This window comes from Polypterus senegalus, chromosome 7, assembly GCF_016835505.1.
Source record: "Polypterus senegalus isolate Bchr_013 chromosome 7, ASM1683550v1, whole genome shotgun sequence".
Lineage (NCBI taxonomy): Eukaryota > Metazoa > Chordata > Cladistia > Polypteriformes > Polypteridae > Polypterus > Polypterus senegalus.
This window is the reverse complement of record NC_053160.1, coordinates 119092869-119106160: the sequence shown is the minus strand read 5'-3', so window position 1 is coordinate 119106160 and position 13292 is coordinate 119092869. Positions and strand designations below refer to the sequence as shown.

The 13292-nt window shown below is 37.3% G+C and overlaps 1 protein-coding gene across 2 annotated transcripts in view; it reads right to left on the bottom strand.

The window, feature by feature from the left end:
- Window positions 1-12602, bottom strand: part of tet2 (tet methylcytosine dioxygenase 2) — a 132066-nt gene extending 119464 nt beyond the window's left edge. For both annotated transcript variants that reach the window (XM_039759189.1, XM_039759190.1), the window contains exon 1: window positions 12030-12602. The gene's annotated coding sequence lies outside the window, so the exon portion shown is untranslated. The remainder of the gene's footprint in view (window positions 1-12029) is intronic.
- Window positions 12603-13292: the final 690 nt, after the last annotated feature.

Sequence of the window (13292 nt, the reverse complement as noted above, 5' to 3'; positions counted from 1 at the left end):
ATGCATAAAAGTGTATACCTGAGAAAACTGGAGTTTACAGACCTTTCTGGAGAAGCTGCTTCCTTCCACCCACTGAGTCTCTATTGGAAGAAGCACTTTAAGAAATTAGATAGGTCTATTCTCATCTTGTTTACCATTAATACCCCCAATAAGAGAATATTTGCAATACATTAAAGAACAAGAAGCAAAAAGCCCTACTTAATTATGTTAGAGACCTTGGACAGACCCCCAACTACCGCTACAGTGTGTGACTGGTCAAAGGTCTCAAGTTTTATATTAACTAAGCAAAGGCCCTGGAATGCAATCACAGCTAAAACAAACAGAAAGAAAGTATCACAGGTCCAGTCATGTTCTTTAAAGAATCAAGGAAAACAAGTCAACATAGTGCCATTTTAAGTGTTTTTAGATGAATATTACTATGATATGCATGTGTATATTATTTAATACCTAAATTGTTTCCCACTTAATCTTTGTAGCAACTACAATTTGTTGAAAAAGAAATGGTTTATCATTATTCAGGCACGCCCCAACATACAGCACCTACTGGGTATAGTTCTAACAACATAAAATTAGAAAGCCATAAAAGATGTGAAAACCCAAAACTTAGTAAGTCATGCATTTTTGTCCCTAGAAAGGCGTACACATTGCTAGTCTCTTTTCCTATAGCATAATCTTTGCCTTTCTCCTAATCTGTTCGATTTTTTATTTCTTTCCTTATTATTAACTGGTGGGCAAATGACCTTAAATGTTCTTTCGAAGGTCTAATGTCAGAATTTTGCGTTCTTATGTGCAGAGAGTTCAGCAAAATGGAAGAATAAAACATCTTCAAGACATCAGTGTTTCCCCACAACTACATAGGCTGTACAAATTCTTATTATATACCTACTGTATAATTTTGGTATTATAGTATTAATCTACATAAATACAAAGAAACTCTTAATTTCCTGAAGTTATTACAAACCACAAAATCCAGGTCAGACTCACAGGGCCAATGCATTGGATACAAGAGAAGACATCCAAGTCGATAATGACCCTATAAACCAGTCCTGGGTTGCCAGTGGTCCACCAAGGTGACTGTTCGTGCACACGCAGACACACACTCTCACTCACACAGGGTCAATTCAGAGTTACCAAACAAGCCAAGTTCACAGTACACAAGGATTTGGAATTTGATTTCTGATCTCATAAAAGATCCTACCAAAAGAAAAAGGAAGATCGATGAAAATGATCCAAATTGGAGAAGGACAAACAAACTGTGATTGCCTTTACTACACTATTGGCATGTAGACTTTTCTTGCTCAACTGGAAGAATTCTAACCCCTCCTCGTTTAAGTCAGTGGGTATCTGATGTTATATACTATTTGATATTGGAAAAAATCTAATGCTCACTTAGAGGATCAATACAAAACTTTTTCAAAACATGGCAGGATCTAATCAATAACATTTTAGAATAAGTATTTAAATCGAGGAAGTGGATTCTCTCCCCTCTTTTTTATTGTTTATTTTTATTCATTGATTTACTTACATATTTTTACTATTATTAAAGTTTTACTCTGCTGGTCTGGCTCTCTTTCTTATGGGAAAAGGTTGATGTGTTTCAACCTTTTGCTAAACTTGACTTGCTTGTATCCATCCATCCATTTTCTAACCTGCTGAATCTGAATACAGGGTCACAGGGGTCTGCTGGAGCCAATCCCAGCCAACACAGGGCACAAGGCAGGAACCAATCCTGGGCAGGGTGCCAACCCACACACAAACACACCAAGCACACACTAGGGCCAATTTAGAATCGCCAATCCACCTAACCTGCATGTCTTTGGATTGTGGGAGGAAACCCACGCAGACACGGGGAGAACATGCAAACTCCACGCAGGGAGGACCCGGGAAGCGAACCCGGGTCTCCTAACTGCGAGGCAGCATCGCTACCACTGCGCCACCGTGCCACCCCTTGACTTGCTTGTATGGAATGTTATTTGATTTTAATAAAATCAATAAGATGTTAAGAAAATGATCCAAAATGTTTGGTTTGGGACACTAAGTAGTGCTAGAGGAAACAGTGTGTGTCAATGAAGTGCTGCAGGTGAGGGAAGTGTAATATATGGTGTCTAAAGTAAAAACAGAATGCTGTTAGGGGAGGACAATCCCATAATGTGTTTTAGAAGAGTGTTAACAGAGATCTAAGAATTAAAGAATTGAACTGAATAACTGGGGAACCCTCATAATTATTGTCTGTTAGGTGAACCCCAAAAGGATTACTTAGCCTTATTGTGCAGGTCTCCACATCTTTTTAGGTTCTAACCCTGTGCTGTTTTACTTGTGAGGTGCTGTAAACAAATATTGCAGTGTTAATTTATTATCCTGCTGCTCAAATAATGAGGTATCATAATGCAAGAACAATCCTTAAAAACATGGCTTTTATCCTAGCGCAGTTGTGGCTCACAAAGGCAATAGGCATTTGAACAGTCCCTGGGAGTCTGGACAAAATCCTAGGATAGCCCCTACCTGTTGCAAGTGTTATCTCTTACTGTAGGTGGGTACTAGCAAAATAACTTTCTGATAGAAGGAACAGTTGAACACAAGAGACTGAAAGTTAGAGGAAGTCAAGGTTTGGCTCCAAACAAAACAGGCACACTGTCTAAATGTATAGTAGAATGACCAAGGCCTTCACCTATTCAGCAGGTTTGGTAGGGTGCAGAGATGTGGATTTGTGTTCTACCTGTTTCATCCAGTGAACTGGAAGCAAAGTCCTCCACGGATTACTATGTATTTTTCCAACGTTTAGTATGCTGGAATGAGTACAAGTTCCAGCTGTCTTTGTTTACTAATCAATGAAAGTTAGTTTATTTTTAATCTTCAACAAATATTTTGCTAAAGTAATACTCTTCCAAGAGTTTAAAATGCATTGAGCTTAGGTTGAGAGTCTCCAGCTATAATTTATTTACCATGTAAGATTTACAATGGCTCATCTATTGCAGTAAATATCTAAACTGGGCTTCATTAGCACTTTGTTTTCCTTAGAAAAATTAACACTAGGTAATATATAACACAGAAAAAAACTTAAAACATGGGAAAGTTATTGGTACAAGAAAACTCATTTTAACATCATTAGTGGCATGGTGGTATGTCGGTTACCTAGCCATCTCACAGATCCAGTTTGTATCATCCATCTGGCCAAGACCTGCAGGCACGTTGGTTGTTTTTCCTGTGTCTGTATGGGCATATCCTCCAAATCCCACAGATGTTCATGTTACATAGTTTAGTGATTCTAAATTGGTCCTGTGTGAATGTGAGTATGAGTTTGTGCATAAATGAGTCCTGCAATGGACTGGCCCTGCACACATTGCTGTCTGGATAGGCTTGGACCTCCTGTGACCCTGAATTGGATTTAGGACCTTAGAATGATATGTTATGTAATTCATTTAATGAATGATGTTTCAGGCACACAATATTTTGGGCTATATTTGTATTTTATCATCTTGTGTAGTTCATAGGAAGGTTTCATACCTTATGTAAGTGAATTGTAATCTTAGGACAATATGCTGCTTCTCAAATATGCTCATATGTTCCTATTTGAATTTTAATAAAAACAGCAAGGTTTGATTGCAGTAATATTGTTGTTCTGAAGCAAGAACTTACTATTTAGTTGAGAATTTTATTGTGCATAAAAGTTTTTAATTGGCTCTGTTCTGTTCAATTTAGGTTGTCATTGTTCTGCAATAGGATAAAACTGGTAGAAAGCAAGTGCAGTTTAAGGAGAAGAAGAGCAAAATGTTTGCCTGAAGACTAGTCAAGATCAAAACTGTAAATTCTTTTAAGGAATGAAAATGGCAATGTCCAATATGTAAACCAAACATCACTGTTGAATAAGCAAAGCAAGTTCATAACTATGCCAATATAAAACTAATTGGAATGCAAGAGATATCTTTAGAGAAGTTAAGGAGTGACAAGCGAAGCTGGCTTAAATAACACCGTGACAATGATGTCAAGTGATGAGACTTCTGGGACACACCTCTGAGCAGTGGTTCCTGTATCATTTCAGCCAAAACTCAAAATGCCAGTGCCCTCTAAAAAAATTAGATGCTATATCAGGTTTTCCAAAACATAAAGAATATATAAAATAACCAATCTAAAATCAAAATAAAAGTAAAAAGTGACAATTATTCTTAATTCTACACTTTTCAGAATTATAAGGATGGAATGAATAAATCCCAGGAAAAAATGTTTACAAAAAATTCACATACAAAATAATACCACTAGCTTCTTGTGAACCTATAGCTGGTTTAAAATGGGACTCATAGATGGATGGACAGTGTAAGGGATGACAGGCATGAGCTGGCGTCCCAACGGTGAAGGGGCCTGGGTCATTACCCAGCTGAAAGGCTAATGTAATGGGAGAGACATTGTATTCGGAGCAGTGGCTTCCCCGATCAGGACACCCACATGGATACCCCTAAGGCATAATGGGAATTATAGTGTCATGGGTAGCTTGGTTGGGTTCTGTGGGGACTGCCAGAGGGAGCTGATGGGATTGGTAATCCCTATTCTGATCGATTTGAAGTACTGTACTTCCATCGCACTATGCCCAGGCACAAGAAGTATTCACAGGTCCAAGGTAAAAGGAGCTGTTCTGCCACATCCAGGCGAGTCAGAGTCGGGAGAGGAGAGAGAGGCAACACTCCCCTGTGAAGAATGGAGGAGAAGCAAGAGAGAGACATGAAGAAGAATTTATAATTGTGGTAGTTAAAATGGAGAAAGAAGCCTTTTGTAAGGTAATTGTGAATAATAAATCTTACATTTTCACTGATGACTTGTGTCTGTTTGGTTGTGTTCGGGGGTTTGGGGCTCTCTGATGTCCCCTGTCATTCACAGCAGATTTTGAAACAAAAGTGTACATAATCAGTTTGCAAATTTTATACATTTGTGGCTTGGTTGGGTGTTATTGTTGTGTTGATTCATGGATGAGTTGACCTACTGTATTTTATGTCCTTATTGAATGCTTCCTGCCCTATTCCAAAAACACACTATTATGGTGATTATCCTTCAATTCATTTACCCATTTTCAAGCCCACTTATTCTAAATCAGGGAGTCACCACTTATCCCAGCAGTGTCAAGTACAAGACTGAAGGCAGCGCTGGATGGGATGCCAGTTGGAAGGTTTGTTAGCATTGCTAAATTGATGTTTAATATGTGTGGAGTACTTCACACCATGTAGTACAATGATTACCCGGAATTCAATCCAAGGAAATTCCAGTTTGGCCTATTGCTACAAAAGCAAATTGGGCAGTAGTCACAGGAAATGCATACAGTTTTGGATTCATTTGCATTGTGTTGCAATAATTTTTTTATGTTTAGATTAGAAAGTAATGGTGTTGAAAACAAGTTTGTAACATTATTTTTTTAATTTACGAATGGACTCATTGGTCCAAATGTTTTTTTGAGTTAATGGGATTTTCATTAACATATATCATTGTGAAAACCACTTAACCCAATCCATGGTCATGGTGGGCACGTGCTTCTGCTGGCAACAGCAAATTCACAGCTGGAACCATCCATGAGACAAAGTGTCAATCCACTGAAGGGCATACTGAGTCACTGTGCCAACCTTTCTAAAACCAACCATTCATTCATTTTCTAACTGAACATTTTTGTGTGCATAGTCAATTTAAAGTTGAAGGAAACACAGGCAGAACTCCACCTAGCCACCCATGTACTGCACACAGGCCCGTGGAATGTCATACCAGATCCAAACACTCTTGTGCCATGTTGCCATTTTTCACATGTGTGATATAGCAACGGGACAAACTAAAGTATCCTAGCGTTTGCATGAGTGTGAACTGATTTGGTGAGGCAACATACAGTACTTCCTAGGAACTATTGCAGCCATACAGTAACAACAAACATTAAGAAGCAAGAATAGTAACATGCAAGAGACAGTACATTATACAACACATATGCAACAAGCAAGAATATGCTGTGATGTGCTTGTGCTCTGTCCAGGATTAGTTACAGAAACAGAGATCTAGTAGACACAGGAGAAAAAGTATTATGCTGTTTGGGAAGTTCTTTTGTGGAACTTTTGGGGCCTGGTGCCAAGCTTTTAAAATTGAAAAAAAAACTCATATTTTGACACTCCATAAGTATTGCATTTTTTGGCTTTTATAGTGTAAGATATTCATTATTCTTGAATTTATCTGCATTGTTGTTCATTCTGTCACCAGCTACCATCTTTTTGCATGGTGTGTCCATGTCCTGTTATTGTAGACACAAACTTTAAGAAAACGTTTCAGCTTACACATACAGAATTGCGAGGATTTCCATACTTTGTGATGCACACTGCTCTTAAAACGGTTAAATTATAACTACTGCAGCAAAAATATAAGTTAGGAAAAGTATCTTTGACTATTGAAAGAATCCTCTGAATACTGAAGATTCTACTGGAAATATTTGGTAGTGACAGCAATACAAATATGCATTATTTATTTATTTACTCCGTGACCCTGTAGTTAGGATATAGCGGGTTGAATAATGGATGGATGGATGGATTAAGTACATAAATATGCATATTTGTAAGTATGTTAAAACACACAACATATGTATTTACTGATTTATTTCTTGTATGTCTGAAATACAGGAACATAAGCTTGCTAATTTCCTTTTCCAGATACAGCATTTCCCTTAAAAGTAATCTGATTTCTGAGAATTATTTTGTTTGTTGTAGGGGGTGGAGGTGTTTCATAAAAATAAAGAGATACAATTTGAATGTTACCCCATTTTTATTTTATTTGTGAAAACTTCAGGATAGATATTACTTAATATGCATACAGCTGCAGTAAATGATGTAGTCTACACATTTCACTACCAACTAAAAGATAACAGAAGAAAGAACTAAAAAATCTTCATTAATTTTCACCTCTCCGGTCTTGTATTTCAGTCATGCAAAGTCCGTTTAAACTGCAGCATGTGGCCTGAGCTGCAATATTCCAATTAGATCAGGTACGCAACTCCAGGAAATCTTTCTTATGTAACCAAAAGTGCTTTGGAATGCTGGGATACTACTGTTTGTAAACAGTGTAGCCATGTGAGCCTTGCCACGTGCGGCCTCTTTTGCAGTGACCTGGAAATTTTACCCAGAGGTAACTCCTGGCATTGATAAGAATGAAGCCAGCCAAGTGACTGTATTCTTGTTGAAGTATCAGCCTGAGATGGGCCAACAGCAGTTTCAAATGCTTCATATACGGCATTTTAAGGGTGGGAGAAATTTACTCATCATTTACTTTGTGATTTATTGAGAAAGTTATTACAGACTAACAATTTATATGTAATCTGCTTGATATTTATATGGGAAAGAGGGCTTTAAATTATATTGGGATATAAAAAATAGATTTGTTGTAGTTTTGCAATGTGGTTTGGCCTGTTTTATAACCTTTACTATCCACACCTCCAGAACAGGCCTCCAAACACATTGTAGTCACATTGTCAACAAGTGATAACATATCAAAGCTTCTTCTTTTCTGCCTTTTGGCAATTTCAGGGCATGAAGGCATGTCAGAGACATAATAAATTAGGCTGAAACCTTATGCTTTCTGTCATTGCAAAAGAACATTTAAAATGTCCGCTTAGGCATGCCTTAGACAAATGGTACTTTTAAATTTCATCATGTGCCTTGGCTATGTTCACTAGTCTTTTTTTTATAATTTATTTATTTTTCGGCTGGGGGTATTCAAAAATAGACACCCAAGATTAGCTTTTCATTTACTTGTTAATTGCCGTAAATCACAAGAGAAAATGAATCAACAAACAGCTAAACTATGAATGCATATACTGACAAAAATATTGCCAATTGTCTCAGATGTTACAAGGCCTCTTTATTAGAAAAGAAATTAATATTGTCATTTTTACCATGTGACATGGTCACATGACATTCATTTGCGACTCTTTACATTATGTGCTGGGGATTAGCTGAGGTGAAGATTTGCAGGTCGATACTCCACATGTCAGTTTTTGACTTAAAACAGCTAAAACAATCTGTTTTATAATAATCATTGTAATTTGTTTCAACAAAATGACGGAAATATTTTGAAATCCAGAGTTACAACAATTCTGTAAATTGAACTGAGTTGTGTTCTCTTTTTAATTTCAAAAGTTCGAAGTCATTAAGATTACTTCTAGAAAAAAAGATGTATTTGCTTTAGACATCTTCTGTTGTGAAGTTTTTTATTATGTGCTTTACAGTTTGAGATTCAGAAAATGATCATATTTTCATGTTGCTAATTTATCAGTTTACTGACTGTGGTAATTAAAGGCACAGAAAAACAGAAGTGCATCTGGCAGACTCCATGCTAAGCCTTTTTTTTAGTAATGGCTTTCATCCTTATTGCTATATGTTTAGTAAGCTTTCAGACATAAATTACGGCCTATTTTGTCCACTCCATATCATGGCAATAGAAACAGTAATTCATTGGAATTTTATTAACAAATGCTTAAATGATATTATTCCTCTGATGCAAATGTAGATCATGGGATATAAGGACCAATATAATGTAAGTCAATCTTGTTCATTCTTCTTGGAAAAAAATATCTCAGCCTAATTTCAGAAACCCCATATACTTATGGATTCCAATACTTGACTGGCTGAAATGGCAATACAAATGGTTGTGATCAGAGATTGCCCAACAGGGAAATGTTTGCATCACAAGTTTCAGAAAAGAGGTGGGAAGGATGGTGAAGTCACTGCAAAGTCAAAGATTGTGAAATGTGATTGCCTTTGTAGAAAGAATTAGCCAACATGTGCTGTAGCTTCTATTGTAGATACTGAAGTTTCAGAAATAACATTCTAGATGAGTTGGAATTTTTTATATCTGAATTTGATCATTTTGATTCAAAAATAGCACTCAGTCATACACAAAAACACAATAAGCACCAAACCTTATCCTAATTCTTCAACTTCCTGAATAAATCTGTTTGAAACTACTGTTATTTGACAAAACAAATAACACAAATGCAGCTGCTAAGAAAGTAGCGTCTTCAGAACTTTACTGATGTTATAATACGTCAGTCAGAGTACTACAGACCAATCACATTAACGGAGCGATAACCAGAGCACCATTCAAGAAGCGTCTCAAAAAGTTTTCTAGCAATAGAGTAAGCCGTGTTTTGCTGTGCAGTATCAGATTCGCTGTCACCTCATTCCCTGACCAGGCAAGTTTTTTTTTCAGTTTGCCAAATGCTGTTGACATCGTACAGTCAGTCACCATGTGCCCTGTATCAAAACAAACCCTTTTATTGGCTAGACGCCAGCGAGTAAACACAGCCATAGCTAATCTCTCGAGCCCTAGTGGCCACCAATAAATTCCATTCCGCAGCTGGTACACCGTTATTGAGGGGAGCTGAGGGACATTTTTTCCACTTTCATAATTCAATCGAAAAAAATTAATCAATCAACTGAAATAAAAAAATATGGCATGAAATTAGTCAAAACTAATGCTACAGTAGAAAGTGCAATGTATCGTCATTACACATTGAATCCTTTCCATAAAATCATTTTCTTGTGTTTTACAATACCCTGAAGAATCATTATTGTGAAACTGGTAGCATGATAGTTTTGGACTTTTCCCATATCGCATCAACTTTTATGTAACTTGCATGGTGTAGATTGGATTACAGTTTATTTTGTTATCCCACATTTACCTATATTTTCAGCATACATGCCTATCTATCTATCTATCTATCTATCTATCTATCTATCTATCTATCTATCTATCTATACAAAAATATTTGCACAGAAAAACTGACCATTTAATTCTATTACGGATGAATATTAGAAGAAGTGTTGAGCAGCAGTAGGTTATCACTCCTTAATTTACTTTCATTCTCTGAAGTGTTTATTCATGACACCTTTAATGACTGTAGCCTGATGGGGTTCCTACAGAAGCTTGTCTCTGTATTTATCTATTTGTGTTTCACACAAAACCTTTACTGGTGAAAGTAATGATGCCGAATACACAAATGCAATACACACAGGAGCAAAGCTTTTTTTATCTGTGGTCTCCTTGGCTTCAATTATTATGCTAATCCTTATGCCTATGGTGGAAAATTCAGCAGGGTGAAAAATGCATAGAGACCTTTTGTAATTCTTGTGGTAACAAAAGCCAGCAAAACAATTTGCCTTCCTTGGGACAGATTGCAGAGAAGGGATTTTAAACTTTGAAACGTTTTTTAAGAATAATAATAAAAAAAGAAACTTGGATTTCAAAGATCTTTGTGGAAGACTAATTGGATATTACTTCATTTACACTGAAGAAAAGAATTAGCCTTATTGTGCAAAATGGTGGATTCAATTAAAACATATTGTGGTATTTAAATGAAGGAAATTTGCATGAATCCATTAGAAAATACTTTTAGCTCTCATGAAATGGCCTGGATATTGTAAATGGAAAAAGAAAATAATTTTTGCTGATTTACAGTGTCCTATAGTGTGGACAATACTATGAAGGGCAGTTTGCTTATGGGACACCTAGAGAATTTCTGTATTGGATCATGATGATTAGGAGTGGCTGCTTATACTTTTGAATAAATACTTCCCATAATTTCCAAAGTTCTGTTAATTCTTTCATGACTCTTTATGACACAGTCTTTGCAAACTCTACTTTAGGATGATAATGCGTTTCCAATAGCCACACAGTGAACTTTGAGTGATCAATGGATTTTATTTTTCCTTACAAAGTAACCTGTGTTCTCTATTTCTCTTATGTTTCTGTAAATGGAAGTGGCATCAACAGTAGCAAACAATGGAGACAAAAGTGCACGGATTCCAGGCTTGAAATGATATTGAGACAATTTGTTAATTATAAAAGTATAATTGAATGTGTTTACCTAAGTTTATTATCAGTTCATATCAGCATGCATTGTCGTCTCTTTAAAGCTGTTTTATAGCACTTTTGAAACCCTTCTGAATTGCTACAGCTAAACAAACAGAAGCATGTTAATTATGAACAAATCACGGTTGTTATTTACAGGAAATGTAGTACAACATTAAATTCTGTGTTCCTTTTCTTTTAGCTCTGTGTGTCTTTCCTGCTATTGATTTTTTTTTTCTATTTTAATGAAGTAAATGCTTACTTTAGCTGAGCCCCCAGTGACATAAGCCTCTGTCCGGTGTTTTTTAAGCTGCTCCAGATTCCCTCTCCACAGCTAATGGTGCGTTGGGATTGAATTACATTTCCTTTAGAGCCCCTGACTTCTTTTTTTTTTTTTTTTTCTTCAACTGCAGTGCTCTTTGTGTCTGCCTGTCACTCACTGGTAAAGTAAATGAAAGCCACTCCATGGAAATCACAAGCTCACAACCAGCTCTGTCCTCTGCTCACATGGCTCTATGAGCCTTGAAGTGCACTGCAGGACACTGAGTTCTCTTTGAAATTATACTCTGTCTATGTTTGGAAAGCAACATAGCAAATAATTCAAAAGTATCTGAAACTAAATCATAATTAAGAAAAGCAGGCAAAATTCAAAGATATGATTATCATTACTGTGTTTGTGATAATTGTAATCCTCAGGATATTCTTTCAGCATGAAATAACCCACACTTGAAAACAGGATAATGTAAAAGAACAGTACTTGTACTTAATAGTGAAATGATTTGTTCCAGAGGACAACTCCTGGTACTACATGGAATTTTACAAATGTGGGCTCATGCTGGTCACAACTCACATCACCCTTTAAAATAGATGAGCTTCCCTTTTCATTTTACAGTAATGAGAGAAACTGTCTGCCATCCTTTTCTTATATTTTTTTTTTACCCAGGGCTCTTTTATAGGAGATTTACATGCAAGGCGAGCACAGGCTTACTAAAGATCCCCCCTATCCCCCGGCACACACACACTGCAAACACACACACACACACACACATACTGCACACTCATATGCACACACAAACAAACACACACAGCAGCACAGAAGCTACCATTCAGCCTTAAAAAAAAAATAAAGGAAAGGAAAACACCACAAAATGGCATTAAACAAGTCAACTGACCTTTTTTTGCGTCCCTCCACCTTGCAGAATTCCAGAAAAAGCACTCTGGATCCTCTCTTTAACAAATCCTAAAGGGCAGCCATCTTGCTTCCTTCTGTTCGTCTACGAAAGCAGACAAGCCTCCATATCAGTACTCATTGGCCAGGCTGACGTCTGTCTTCATCACGAGTGAAGAGAAGCCCGGTGTCGCTGTTGGCCACAGAAAATGCAGATGTGACACACATAGGCAATGACATACAGAGTGGTGTGTTCTCTGTCTGACTGCACAGTGCAGGCAGACCCAGGAAGTTGCAAATCACTTCCCTACTGAGGCCTTCTGACACAAAAGGCCTCTCATTTTTTTTTCTGCCTGACACAATAGTGCACACTGCTAGGATGGCTGCCTTGAAGCACTGGAGTGGACTATACAAGGCATGGCTTCCCTTCTTACTGAACAGCTCAGCTGTGCTCATTAACTGTCTTATATTCCAGCCCCCTGGGGGCAAGAAACAAAGATTTGCAATCTTCTGCTCCTGTTCCTCCTCCCTTGTTCTCTTTTCATTTGCTTTTCAGTTCCCTCCTTTACTCCTGTACTTTCTTTGCCGCCTGTCTGCCTGCCTGCCAGTGCCCTCCCTTCATTTTCATACCCGGCACTTCTCTTTGCAGCCATTGGCTGTCAGCTTACTCCAAACAGTAGAGTAAAATTTCCCTCTAACCTTTGAAACTCTTTCCAAGAGTCAGCATGTTTCTCTCAGAGTTGCTTTCCCCACTTGCCAAGGCCCTCCTACTGTTTACATTGCCCACGTGGGCTTTAGGGTATTTAAACGATGCTGCCTTTCTCAGAATCCATAGACAGATGGAAGGCTATTTCTACTAAATCTTTTATATTTTTAGCTCCCCTTTCCTTTCTCTGCCATGCTACTTCGTGCTCACTTAAGCAGCACCCCTCCTGTAACATGTCAATGGAAAGTACTCTTTTTTTGTATTTTATTTTATGTAAGGATGTGTGCCTAGAAGGCACCACAACAGTGGCCAAAGCCAATGGCAGACAGCGAACTACAGACCTGTCAAACACTGACTGCTCCCCGTCAATTCCTACCTCAAGAGAAGCCGGTTCGTTTCTATTTCCTTTCAACAGGATAATACTTAATAATTTATGATCCTAAATTAAGGTCATATTAGCACAATAAATTGCTTTATGAAACTCATTTTGTTAGAAGATATTTAATAAATAGATAACTACATATGCCTGTTTCTGGCTAATATAGTTTCTAATAGAAAAAT